The sequence below is a fragment of the Argiope bruennichi genome, chromosome 7 (genome assembly GCF_947563725.1).
Source record: "Argiope bruennichi chromosome 7, qqArgBrue1.1, whole genome shotgun sequence".
NCBI lineage: Eukaryota > Metazoa > Arthropoda > Arachnida > Araneae > Araneidae > Argiope > Argiope bruennichi.
In genome coordinates, this window is record NC_079157.1 from 110,938,390 (window position 1) to 110,953,756 (window position 15,367).

A 15,367-nucleotide genomic window follows, 5' to 3' on the forward strand; every position below is an offset into this window, starting at 1 on the left:
TAACAATTAAAAATGATTTTTTTAAGTAAATATTTTAATTCTCTTAGTTATAGAAATAAAGCTTCAGTCAGCGATGCAGTTGCGTCTTGAGTATCTGTCTTCCTTGTTGCGTCTGTCTCTTTTACTTTGGGTGTAATTGAACTAGGAAACAAAGGAGATACTGCAGTTTTCTTCAGCCAAATGCCTCCCACTTTTTTCCTCAATCGAAAGAATTTGACCTAAAAGTGTTTGGAACATATCTTAGCTCTATTTGATATGAAGAATTTTTTCCGTCTCAATTCTTCTTCCTAAAAAAAGCTTGAAAATTTTCTTATATTTGCATTCGTGTTCACAATATAAATTATCAAATTAAGGAAATCTTCTCTAAAAGAATATTTACAGCTAGAAATAACTAGTATTTATTTAAACTTATGCTCATCATCAGAGCAACAAAATGATGCCATATTTTGCTAAACAAACTCTGTACTAAAGGAATATTTACAACTAGAAACTAGTATTTGTTTAAACTTATATTCATTATTGTAGCAGCAAAATGCTGATGCAGTCTATAAATCAGTATTTCAATTATTATGTATATCTGTCATTAAATTGTGAACCTTTTTTTTTTTTTTTTTGTAAGTCACTTTTTTATGGAATTGATTGAGGGAAACTGTCTTAGATGCTAAACATGAAGTACAAAATTTGCTTTGCAATATTTAGAGACTGATTGTAAGGTAAATGTAATGACATTTTGTTATTATCAAGGTAAAAATATAATGATAACTAGAAAAATGTTAATATATTAAGGGAGTTCAGAAGAAAAAAAAATTAAATATTGATTAAATAAAGTAAGCATAAAAGATCTGAATTATTTGCCAATCGAAATTAGAAAGTAGATCATCAAATTAGAAAAAAGATATTAGATCAGTAGGCCAGAAATGCCTAAACTTATAGTAAACAAATTAATCTGTCCTAATTCTATATTTTAAAAGTAAATTATACGTTTACATTGCTTAAAAGTGAAAAAACAGCTTTTTAGACACATTTTTAATGTATCTATAAGTTACTTTCGATTGTTAAAAATTCACTTTAGGTTTATAATTTTGTCAATTACCTTGCTTCTAACAACCATAAAAAACAAAGGCAAACAATTTTTGAAGTCGTAAATATGTAGATTTTAATACAAAATAACAAAAAAAAAATCGAAAATTTTCAAGAAAACGCTGATTGTAAGGTATTTATATCGTAAGTTATTGATAAAAGTTGACATTCAGATAAAACTTTATCTTTAAAGATAACATTTCTTTCCTTTTGTATTTTCTTTTAGACCTTCTCAACATGTATTAGTTTCTTTTTGGATCTTTACAGTACGGATCTCTTTTTAGACCTTACATATTTCTTTTTAGATTTTTCTGTAACTGAAATTTATTAAAACACATACAATTACTAATTAAATATTTATAAAATTTTACTAATATTTCCAATAACACATACATTTTAATTTCACTACTTCATTCACAATTAACTTAATGTCGCTTATAGACGCGTTTTTCCTTACTGATTCAAACGAAAATCTGATACAGAACTTCGCTTGCAGCCACAAATTCCTGTACCAAATTAGACATATTTGAGTCATTGAGTTTTGAGTTATCGCGTTTACATGTTTCTGAAAGTACAGACCGACAGACAGCCAAATCAAATCGTAGTTGGATTTAGCTCGAAATCTGTATGCTGTCTACACTATAGGTGTTAAATCTGCATACCGAATTTTATCCATCTAGCTCTCTTCATTTTGCAGTTATCGTGTTAACTTATATTCGAACAGCCGGACAGACGAAAATTCTTCAGAACAGATTTGACTCAAAATTTGATAGAAATCTGCAAATTGGTGTAAAGACCGCATACCAAATTTCAAGCATCTAGCTTAAAGCTTTTTTTAATTATCTTTCTCACAGACAGACAGACATTTTTCAAAAATGTGTTTTTCAAACTCAGGAAGGTTTCAGAGATTTGTCAGAAACTCGAGTTCGAATTTTTTTGACAATTACTATACTTTCTCTATACTACATATATGAGCAAGTAAAAATGTTTAAAAAAAAGTGTGGTTGGCAATGTACATTTTAATTAATTTCTATTATTTTACATTACTTGAGCAGCCATTTTATTACATGCTTGTCTCTAAATATATGTCCTTATTATTATTGATGAATTTATAATATAAATATATATTTTTATTTAAAATACATAATATATGTTTAAATGCAACAATCTGTATTTTTGCCGGACCGACATAACAGAAAGAACGGGCACTGGTCGCATAGAAATGATTTTAGAAGGGTTTAATGAATATGAATGTATTTTTTTTCTACTTCTCGATATTGACATATTTTCATAACACGTGTTATGAAGGCGCACGTATCCAAGTCTGCCAAACTTAGATACGCGCCCATCTACTATCAAACAATTCGACTGATATCACGCAATTCTTTCGTCACACTCATCAACTCTTCAAGGCCATCGTGCATCATCTTTAGCAAATAAAATGTTGCGAAAAAAATTTATATGTAAATCTTTTAAAGAAAAGGTTAAAGGTTATTAAACTAACATTAAAAAACGCTAATATTTTGTTGCGCTATTTTTGCATTATAGATTTTGTTGTTTTTTGCCTAGTCATAGAAGATTTTGCTTCTCTTGGAATTATAGAATCTAACTGAATAATTAATAATTCGCTTGGTTAATTTGATATAATTTTAAACTTTTGTGTAATTCAGCATAATCACTTACATGGGTTTTGCGTCCAGGGCCTGAATAATTAATAATTCATTTGGCTATTTTAATAGATTTTTAACCTTTCGAGTAATTAAACGTAATCAATTACACGGCTCCTGCTCGCAGAACTTGAATACTTAATAATTCCTCGGCTACTTTGATATAATTTTAACTTTTTGTGTGATTCAGCATAATCCATTAAGTGTCTCTTGTGCCCAGGATCTGAATAACTAATAATTCGCTTGGCTACTTTTACATAATTTTAATCTTTCATGTAATTCAGCATAATCAGTTATATAGCTCTTGCGCCCAGGAGTGGATTAGGCACTTTAGAGACCCTAAGCCAATAAAAATCCTGAGTTCCTTTTCTTTCCAAATTTTTTAAATTCAATATTTTCATCTATTAAACTTAATTTTTATGCAGTAGTTTCAAGTAGCGAATTCTGACAAACTGAAATTGCAAAATGCTTAATCAAAAATCAGTTTTAATACATAAATAATCAGCTTCGGTATATAAAAAATGCACAAATAAAATTTAAAAGTAACTTTAAGCAAAATAGTAAAGAAAAAGTCTTCTTAACACAATCAAATTAATACTATAAAAGGATGGAACTTTTTATAAAATTAAAGAGCACCAATTGCTCTAGAATTATAAAATAACATACTATATAACATGCAAAGTTAATAGGAACATTATTAAAATATATAAACTTGCAGCAATATATTTAATTTTAATTTATAGTATCTTATATTTAATTTAAAGTATTATTTTGCTAACATTTAGTGATATATTTCCTAATAAATTTATTGCTAAAATAGTAATACTTAATACTATTTAGAATAGTAATAGGAATATTATTCTAAAATAAATTTAAACATTACTCGATTTTAATTTAAATAATTCGAATCGGCCTCTATAATTAAGTGAAAGCGTAAAATTAAATGACTTTCAAAATACCACAAAAAATAATCATGGAGAGCTAGGATGGATGCCCTCTAAATTTGTCAGGCCCCTAAGTATGCTTATTTAATAATCCGGTTTTGGTTACGCTGTAAAAAAACACCAAATAATGCGCTTGCAAAACCGAATTCAAGTTTTTCTTTTCTTGTTGATATCTTCTTGAAAGTAAAAGATATTAACTTTAAATTTGGTCACTTTTAAATTCATTTTATTTACTTGTTTATATATTTATTTCGTAAAATTGTTAATTTGAATTATTTTTAGCATTGTGTCACAATTTATTTTTGTAATTTCCTCAGCATATTCGCATAAAATTCGCTTTTATATCGCTTCTTCCTTTTTTTTCAATTATTTTTCAATGACACCAATTTAAAACAAAATTTGATACAATATTTTTTGATTTTATAATAAATATAATTATAAATAACTTTGATAGTTCATCAAAAAGTGCACTCGCATTATTTGCAAATATTAAAATTGAGGGAAAAAAATTTTGAACTAATTCGAAATCAGAATTTTTACTTTCATATTTATTAACATATTAGTCGCCTTAAACGACAAGCTAGATAGCAGGGAATTTATCTTTAATTAAGTGAAATCGTTTAGACAGAAGTCCATCTCCATAAGTCCGTCAAAATTCCAGACATTAACACCTTATTTTAATTGTCTTACTTAATTTCTGTTTATTATGTTATGAACTTTTCTAATGGAAACCAGTCCTATGATATCATGGCACTATTAAAAATATAAATGTGCGGTTTAATCTTCTTCCTCGACTTTCAACAGTGGAAATAAAACATGTGATCAGATTGGTGATGAAACGAAGAAAACGGTTTGAACTTCAGGGCAACATTATTGTATATTGTTAAAAATTATTTAAAAATATTTTTTTAAAAAAATCTCAAAACTTAACAAAATTCGTACCACTATTAAGTTGATACCATCAAAAAGGCTATTTTTTAAATTTTCAAACGATGCAAAAAGTATATTTTTTCGTCAATATTTTGGAAAATTATTGCAGAAAAGCGCCAAAATTCAGCTTCACTTTTAATTAGTTAGAATTATAAATTAAATTTCAAGCAAATCGCTCCGAGATGTAAATACTCAGCCTTGAAAGTATAAATGTACAAAATTTGATAGCCGTAAGTCAAGTAATCTGAACTGTAGAACGCCAAATTGCACATACATTCATCTTCATTAATAGTGTTAGCCACCTTTGAAAATCAGCTGGTTCGCCAAGATTATTACTCGCGAACATTTTCAATGAAATATTTTTATGTAACTTGATCCCTTAATAGCTTCTTCAGAAAAACTATATTGAACTTCAAATTTTGATAGTCAAATAACTCACTCAAGCTATTACAGAAACATTAATTCGTTTTGTTCTTTGTGCTATTATTCCGCTCTCATTTTTTGTCCGTTCCCGAAAAATTCCAACTTTAAAGATTAAGCTTTCATTAATTCAAAAACACTATTTTGTTAAAAGCAAGCATGTTTTTTTATGCGAAAGCAGAAAACTGAATCGTCTGGCACTGAAATCTTATGTGCACTGCAGAATAATTTTTATAGTTTATGTAAAAAAGTAGTCATCTCGGTTAACGAGCAACTTACATAACGAGTAATTCGCATAACAAGTAAAAAAAAAAAAATGACTCCATCGACGAAAAGCACCACGACGTCACATGCAGGATTAATTTCCATCAATATATTTGAGCTTGTTTGAAAAGAGCTCTTATATCTATGCGGAAGAAATTTCGACCAGATAGCGTTGTCGAGTGCGACCCAAAGGGGTTTGAGCAAATGCTTGTGGAGCTTAAACAGATGAGCCTTTCTCTGTGGTCAAGATTATGGGCAGAAAAACATACCCAGAATTACCAAAGATCTTATGAAGCAGCATTGTCTGTGGCACCAAAAAGCTGCGGAGTAGATTTGGTTTGGAGAGGAAAAAGTAATAGGCGCAACAGACCAACCATCTTCGAATGAAATAAAGGGGATGCTGAAAGCATATGAAATTATTACATTTTATGTTGAGAAGTATCACTTTGATAAGGCATTAACAATACATTCTATAAATTCCTTTAATGATAATATTGTATTTCATATTCGCAAATTTTGAAGCATGGTAAAAAATGAATGTCTTTATGCAATTTTCTTGTTTAAAAAAGCATGCATTATAAGTAATAAATTATGTTATTATAAATTTGTGTGAGTATTTTTTTTCGGAATAAAACCTCTTGTTCTATTTTATATGGATTCCTATGGGAAAAAAAATTGTTTCGTTTAAGAGTGTTCCGGATTACGAGTAATATTTCAGAACGACGTTCATTAGTTCAATTCATTAGTTCCATTTTTCCATTGTATTCAATAAAAAGTTTCTCTGATTCATCACAAAATGCAGTTTTTAGATTTATTTTCAATAGTATCAATAACTTAAATAATAATATTTTATAAATAGGCTTCTAAAAATTATGAAGTCTAAATTTTATACAGTCGTTTGGTCCTAAGGAATCATATTCATGAAATATATTTTTGACATTTCACCTTTTAAATAATAAAAAAACTCAATCAAATCTGACAAATACGATTATTACAACTTTAAAACGATCAACACTTTCATAATCATAGGCCTTGGGGAAACCCTGAACGCTGATTGGCGCATCTTCTTTGAAGAGGTTTATGAAGTAGGTGAAAATAGCGTGTTTTTACGAGATAGTAATAATCAAATTTTAGTAACTCACTTAGTAACCCAACAGAATGAATGATCTTTATTTTTTCATGAATGAACTTAACTAAGCGCCTTTGGCTACCAACTGGCTCTTGGTAATATTGGTGTTATATCTTTTTTGTTTTTGTTGTGTAGATATACATATCCATGATTCCGCCAAATATTCGGATATTAAAAGCGTGTTATTTTAATTGCCTCTTACATATGCTCGGTTTAATTATGAGCTATTCTAATTGAAATCAGTCCCATGGCATCACGGAGCTATTAAAAATGCAAATATCCGGTTGACCTATATTCTGAATTTTGAATATTGTATTCATTTTTCTATATGTCTCATAAACTGAATAAATATTAAACAGAATTCATCTTCCTGAATTTTAAACAATGGACTCGATGAGATAGATGATGAAACGGTGAAAACGATTTGATTTTCAAGGCAACAATGAAATCTACTGGTGGAAATCAGCCAAAAAGAATTTTTTTAAGTTGCCAAAATTTAGCAAAAATACGCCAAACTATTAATTTGGCGCCATAATTTCTTTTTAAATTTTGAAGTGGTGCAAAATTTATTTTTATGCCAAATTTTCGGGAGTTATTTACAAAGAAATGCGAAATTACATTTAATTTTTAATTAATTAAAATAATAATTGAAATTTCAAAAAATCGCATCGAGGTGTACTTTTCCTGACTCCTAGGTATACATGTGCCAAATTTGGTCGCTGTAGATAAAACAGTCTAGTCTGAAGAGAGCTAGCACACACACACACACACACAAACACACACACACAACACAAACACACACACATAACACAAACACACATACACACATATATTATTAGTAAAGATAGTTTACGATGTTTATAGATTGGAATTCTTTCTATAAACTATGTAATGTAAAGATCGTTACACGTAAAATATAACGACTGACACAAACAAGACTATGAATTTTCATGCCTCGCTGTTTTAGATTAGAGGTTTGAAATTTCAGATTTTTATTTTATGTATTTCATATGGTCTAAATTCTCCAAATTTATCAAAACCTCAAAGCGAAATTTTTATGATTTCAAAGTTTCTGCAAGCGTAATTTGAGTAAGAAAAGGTAAAGAAAAAAATCATCGTTCATGATATTTATGCGCTGATATTTTATTTTTTAACGCTTGTATATTATATTTTTTAAATATAATATACAAGAGAATAATGAAAAAAATTTTAACTCTCTTTTAGCTTAGACAAATATGGAAAAAATATATCTGAAAATAAAAACTTATCTCAGACGTTACGACCAATAAATCTTCAAACATTTCCTCGTCGCTTCTGAGGCCACGTGTTCAAGTTCACGCGCCGGCAGTGAGTTTTATCTAAATTTATCATAAAAATATTTTTCCCGATGCAATATAATACAATAAATATGAAAATCTGACTCCCGACAAACCGTTTGAAGAGTACAAGATTTTATTAAAAACTAGTTTTAACTGGTTTTAAGGCGAGTCTATTGCAAATTGTTTTCATGACCAGACCTCGGGGAACTTTCAGCACCATTGCTCCGATTATGAGAACGCGTTGAATGATGTGTTGTATAAGGGCCGAGGGCAAGGGGTGAGGTGAAATCTCGGTCAAGCTCTTGGATGGATTATCCAACTCAAAATAAATATAAAAGCCGAAATAATTTGTGGGAAGTGAATTTTTAATTTGTTCACATACATTTATGGTTGAAGATAGAAAGATAAACTATATTAGATGAGATATCGCCCAGACTTTTATGCAATAAATATTTTGCTAGCTACAGTTTTTTTAGATTCCAACTTTAGATTTTTTAAAATTTTTCTTTTTAGATTTTAATTACGAAATTGTTTTTTATCGCTGTTAAATTATAAGCATCTGATATCTAAAACTCCTTATATAATAAGGACAGAAAAGTCATTTTCACTGCTCATTTTTTTTTAGGGGCAGAACTTCAAATATTGCTGTAGTTGCCTATTGCCTTTATATTGACCGGAGGGTACATAACGGATTTGGGAAAAAAAACATTCTCTTTTGAGTTGCCAAACAAACAAATCTGTAAAAGCAAATTTTGTGAAAACATTGTATTATTAGGATAATATTAACATTTAATCAAATACAATTAGTCAGGATATTATACGTTTCATTGTGTTTGGTTTGTTTTTAGAATATTTGTAACTATCTAACGTTTTCTTCAATAACATTGTATACGAGAGCAAATCTGTAAAAGAAAATTCTGTGAAAATAGTAAATTATTAAGATAATATTAACATTTAATCAAGTATAATTAGTCAGACTCGTATACATTTCATTATGTTTATTTCGTTATTAGAATATTTATAATTACCTAATCTTTGATTCGATAATATTATGCACAAATGTAGATGCGAGCAGTCAAGAATAATAATAATTCAATAAAAATATATTTCAACAAATAAAGTAAACAAATAATCAACTTAAAGTAAATCATTAACATATTATAAAGCGCTGAAATATGAAACTAAATTGATCACTTTTTTTAAAAAAAAGACCTCATGATGTATACTGAATAGAATCGCAAAATACCTAATGCGCCACTGAAATTTTTAAACCAAACTTGCGAAAACTGATTGGAAAATCCTATTTATTAAAATTCTCTTTAATCCTCTTTCGTCTTCATAGAGACTATCCTCGTGAAATTAGAGGAGGAAACGGTGGAGAGAATGAAAAATTCTTTTCCTTATGTCTCCAGAAAAAAGAAATCTATTTTCGCTTTCCAGCTTGAAACAAAATTTTTCTGCTTTCCCGCATACGAAATATACAAAGAGAAAAATATTGTAGCAAAAAAAAATCGAACTATAGATTGTGACATTTTTGGAATTATATCTGAACATAATAACTCAAAAATGAATGAATTTTGGTATATATATTCTTTGTACCAAATCTATGGGTATCTATAAAATTTTGTGAAAATCATTCATAGGAAATCTGTCTATCTGAATATTGCTTAACACAATAACCACAAAACGAAAAGAGCTAGAAAAATAAAATTCGGTACACAAATTTAGCTTCTAAAGTATACATATCTATCAGACTTAGAACCAAATCAATCAAGGGGTTGACTGTCTGCGAGTTTATGCTCGCACAAGCATTTACATGCTATAGATTAAAAATGCAGTGACTTATACATACGACATTAATATATGATTCTGTGATTAAAATTATGGTTCAGTATTAATTTTGGTTTCTGTCCAAAGCTATATGTCTGCAATCTATCCAAAAGGCACACTCGGTTTTCTCGTGTTTTTGTGTTGACAACATCCCGTGACTAATCACCAAAGATCGTGCATTAATAGACTCTTTCGTAAACACTGTTTAACAATGACATGCAATTAACAATAAACAAATATTTTTACTAGAGAATATGCTAGAAATTTTCCTCCTTCCCTATTTTCATATGCATTTAGTGAACTCTCACCAAGACACATACATTTCTGAAACTTTATTCAAAATATTGCACCTACCATCCCAGTGCGTGGGTTTGATGTAAAATTAATTCGGCTCTGCATTGGTCATACACGCTTCAGCCATAAACATCTTTTATTTGGTCAACCATGTCCAAAATGCACGACATGCCTTACAGTTTTAAGTGTACGTCATGTTTTAATCGATTGACCTGTTTTTAATAATTAACGGTTACGATTTTTTAATACAGTGTCTATAGACATGCTTGAACTACTGGGTGAGAAACCTCACTCTAATATTTTTATATTTCTGCAGACCATTGGTTTGATGCATTTTATTTAAGTTTTGTTCAATTTGGAATCTTTTTCGTGTGTCAGCAATTTATGAACTTTTACTTTTTTCATGGATATTTTTTAAATACCGTTTTAATGCATCGGCTTGCGATTGGAATTTTTAACCTCGCCTAGTTTTTAATCGGAATAACCTCTTTAAATATCTTTGAAATGCTTCTTACCATTTGATTGGCGCAGCATGGCCAGATATGGCTTTTGCGCCAGAAAACCTAAACAACCAAACCATCAAAATATTGCACTCTTTCAAATTTCAAAATTGAAATAGGAAACAAAAGTTAGCAGCATAATTTTCAGAGCTTACTTCTACATTTGATTTTTTTTTAAATCTAATTTATCAATATTCAAGCAAAAAAAATTTAACAGATAAACGTATTTAAATTATATTATTCGATTTCTGTTTAAAAATTAAAGGATTGGAAGCAGCTATTAGAAAGTATGAACTATTTTATTGTTATATTGCTGTAAATTTGTAGTATTGCTGCTGAGTAATTGCTAAGGAGTAGGTCCCCTGGTAAGGAAGATAGTTTTATGTATATATAGTAATGGCTATTGAATGAATGCTGAGTCAAAGATACTCAGCCGTGACGAATTTTAGGACAAAATTGATGAATTTAGAATATTCAAGAACCTTGTCGATATCTATTAGTATTCGAGTTCTGCCATTTGTTCTAGAAGCTCCTTTGCCCTTCATGGAAACTACAAAAAAGCGAGCTGAAGAATCAGTCAGTTGGGTGATGGCTTAAAAGAGAATAGTTGAATAAGGTCACTCGTTGGAGTTCTTTGCACTGTTGGGATTGCGCTGTTTAATAACAATTTACTATTTCTGTGCTGCTATTTACTGTACTATTTACTGCTATACTATTCTTGTGTACGCTTTGTCTGTGTTTTGCTACTGTGCATTTGCATTTTTGTGTATTTTCACCGTACTATCCACGAAAGGGAATTTGAGGATTTTCGGTGACAATATTAAATGACGAGTTAATCACTTTCGAAATTTTTTCTGCTGCGCTTAAAAAAAATCGCATAGCTTCTTAACTGATCTTTACAAGCCTTTCGCGTAATTTCTTGTGGCGCTTTTTACATTTTATTTACTTTTATTAGGTTTACATAATTTTTTTTACTTATATCCACTTGCTTAAGAGATTATTAAAACAATAAATACAGTTTTATATTGAGATAAGAATCCTCACCATTTGGTTTTTTGTCAAAATTTTTTTTTAATTATTATTTTATCAGTATTTTAATCAGTGGCAAGTTTAGACTTTTTGCAATCCTAAATAGTACACATTATGACGTTTTTCTTTCAATAATTTTATTCAATAACTAATCAAAAATTTAATTTCACATTTCAACATATTCTTAACTTAAAATATAATAGTTACTTATTTTATTTTAATTTCTTTTTTTATTGTAATAAATATTTTTATATGTATATTTTTTTCTTTATTTCTTTATTCATTATGATTTGCTACTCGTAACCCCGTTTAAGCATAATATTAACTAGTAGAAATTAAGTGTTTAATAATATTATAATAACGAAGTTAGTGTGAAGAAAAGGATAAGAACTTTAATAATATTACTTGTTAAAATGCTAATAAAGTAATTCAGAAAGTCAAACAAATAATTTTATAGATTATATTTTATAAATTTATATATATTATAGAGAGTTTATTAACTTTTTACTCAATCTGTCCCTTATTCCAGCGGTCCTAGGTTGCATCCTACTCGGAAATTCGTCACTGATTTCAATTCTAAATTCTAAATTGCAGAATGATTTAAAATTCAGTAGATTGCTTTTTGTGAATGTTATCACAAAAATAATTGTTAGCTCTAAATATGTAATCGCTTAATAAAATATAAATTTCCTTATTATTACAATTTATCTCATCAACTTATCATTGATCTATTGACTGCTTTGTGATATGCCATTTTAAGGAAGAAAAACATGCAAAAGACAGTAGTTTTCATGCGAGTTGTAAAATGCAATAGAAATTCTTTAAAGCAGCTGCAACGAGACCTCTCCGTTATCGGATATGGAATTTTCCAGCATTTATGAATATATTTTCTAGAATTTATCTATTTATATTATGTGCTGCCATCTGTTGAAATTTAAGGATATCAATTGGTCATTTAATTATTCATGCACCATATTTAAAAAGATAATATCGGAAATAGTATAGATTATTTAAAATTAAACTATACACTTAATTTAATACTTCCCAAAAAGAAAATTAAGCAACTTTGTGAACTTATCTATTATATATTATCATATAGCAACTCTTATTGAGATGCAATATAATTTTAAATGTGTATTCGAAGTAGCTTATAAGATTGTTTAGTGCAGTAGCAGTTTATATTCCTTTTTGAAACTCCTTTAATTCAATACTTCTTATTTTAATATCTTAGAAAATTATATAAAATGAAATTTCTTTGCATCATGTGCTGACACAGATAAATTTTTCTCTGCAAATTTTATGAAAAATTAGCGGTCCTTCAACGCATTTTCCTTCATCTGCTTGTCATCATTTTCATACGTTCCAATTTCGTCAGCATTTTTCTGCTTCGCTAATGCATATTAAATTGTATCCTTATCATCAAGAGAGAGTGTAAGTGGGACAGAATTGTCGAATTCAGCTAAAGCATCCACGTCTCTTTATTTAACCTATAACAGTTTTTTTTACAGAATCTATTTTATTTTGTTCACCTTATTTTGATATTTCCGAGTAAATTTGCGTCTTAATGAGTATTAGCAGAAACGTTGTATAGTCCTAAAAGTCCCTCACATATTAAAATTTTACCATACATTTTTCTATGGGGAGGGTGGAAATAAAATATTTATTTTTTAAATATTTTAAATCACTTCTTGAATAAAAATAGAATAAACTTACATTTGAATGAACATTTTTTGAACTTACATTCAAACTAAATTGCAGACAATTCAAACAATTTTGTTTTGGCCTGGATTTTAATGCTTCCGATTTGCTTTATTATTTGTGTTTATCTATAAGGCGAGATTATCAATTTTTTTTAATATAAATTTTAATTCTGCCTGTTAAGAAAAACTTTTTTTCCAATTGGAATCAATTTTTCGCTAACATTATTTGCTTTTATTTGATTATTGAAAATTCTTTTATCTCTAGTAATCAACAGTAGATGGCATCACTATAGTATCTTTGTTACCTCGAATGGATGTCTTTTGCTATTGCTACAATTTAAAACTGTTATTGTCCATTTACATATATCTAAATAAGTATTCTATACAGAATTTCATTATTATAGAAGTTTCAAGGTTTGAAATTAAATCCATCCAAATAGTAGTTTCTTTAATACAGAATAGTAATCTCAAATTGAATAAACAGTCGATAAAAAAAATTCCTGCTTGTTCAAAATAAATTATATATATACATAAATAAGTGACAACCTGAAAGACTAATTACTTGAAATTGAACCCCAGGAGGGATTTTGTGAGGGTATATGGATAAATAATAATAATAAATATAATAGTGCATTCTTACATATATGTAACTTTACAATTTTTTTTCATGGTCCCAATGCTACAAATAAGTGGCGAATGCTCATTATCATCCATTTTGTGCCAAATATTTGGTACAAAGCTGACTAGTGTCACACACACACGAATATATATATATAGAAAGAGAGAGCGAGATTATCTTTTTTTTTAGCATGTGCACATTGTTACAAAAATGGGAATTCCTGATTTTCTTGAATGAGCCCAGAGTCACATGTACACGAAGGTCGTTCGATATTAATTTACGATAATTATACCAAATCATGCTGCACAGAGATGAGTTGTATTATGAAACAATAAAATTTATTTTCAATTTTCAGATGCCCAACATTTTTTTTTTCATAAATGTCGTAACAATTATGAACATTATTGTCAAATTGTACCATAAAAATATGTCGCACATACCAAATCGGTACCAAATTTGATATATTTAAATCATGGCGTTTTTCGAACTATCATGTTTACATGTTTTTGAAAGTACAGACCGAAGTCAACCCATAGTTGGATTCGACTAAAAATTTGATAACTGCCTATATATATAGAAGTTAAATCAGTGTACCAAATTTTAGTTATCAAGCTCTCTTCGTTTTGTAATTATCGTGTTAGCTTATATTCGAAGAGCCGGACAGACGAACTTCCTCTGAACAGATTTAACTCAAAATTTGACAGAAATCTTCAAATTTGATGTAAAGACCATATACCAAATTTAAACCATATAGCTCAAAGCTTTTTTTCTATCTTTGTCACAGACAGACAAACAAACGGACTGAGATTTTCCAAAATTGTATTTTTCTGAGCTCAGAGAGGTCTAAAACTTGAAGATTCATCAAAATCTCGAGTTCGCATTTCTTGAAGAATATATAATTTCCTCTTTGTATATTTCGTATATAAGAAAGTAAAAGCCGGCGTCCTGGCCTAGGGTTAGCGCGTCTTTCTCTGGGGTTCGAGTCCCGGTTCGGGCATGGTTGTTCTTCATCTGTACTATCTGTGAGATGTGTGAATGTGCCCCCCCCCCTGTAAAAAGGAGTTGTTCAAGCGAATGTGATGCGTGAGTAGTTAAGATGTACTCTGAGCCCTAGTTGGCACTGCTAAAACAAGAAACGCTCCCTTGGCTTAAAATCGCTACCCTCGTCAGCGAGCGTGTCCATAGCAAGCGCCAATAGAAACAACAAGAAAATAAAAATCAACTTACATTATAAAATTCAAAAAATAGTCATTTTACTGATGTTTAAACTCACTTTCAACGCCAGAAACAGTGGAATGGCAGAAAATAATAGCAAAATTAAAAATTTGTATCCATAGGATTTCACGGAAAACTCTCTCTTCTTCTACTCAGAAGATGAAATCCTTTTTTTTAAATAGACATGAAAATTTCATCGAGAGATATGATTACACTTCTCGAATTAAGTGAAGTTAATATAATTTTCTAATAATCCTTTGAATAATCAGATGGTAAATAGTTAAATCATTTTTTGTAATACTAATGTTGGTTTTTATAATAAATTATTAAAAATGAATACCATCTACCCTTTATTATTTATCTACGGACATCTGATCGAAATTTAATTAATTTATAAAATATTTTAAGTATATTTTGCAACAATACT

At 29.0% G+C, this 15,367-nt stretch overlaps 1 protein-coding gene across 2 annotated transcripts in view; it reads right to left on the bottom strand.

Moving 5' to 3' along the window:
- LOC129975107 (organic cation transporter protein-like) overlaps positions 1 to 15,367 on the bottom strand; it is a 56,618-nt gene that overhangs the window by 25,789 nt on the left and 15,462 nt on the right. Inside the window, exon 1 of one of the 2 annotated variants that reach the window (XM_056088041.1) lies at positions 5,585 to 5,604. The exons of the other annotated variant lie outside the window; for it this stretch is intronic. The gene's annotated coding sequence lies outside the window, so the exon portion shown is untranslated. Of the gene's footprint in view, positions 1 to 5,584; positions 5,605 to 15,367 lie in introns of those variants that run through there. 2 annotated transcript variants of the gene reach the window in all.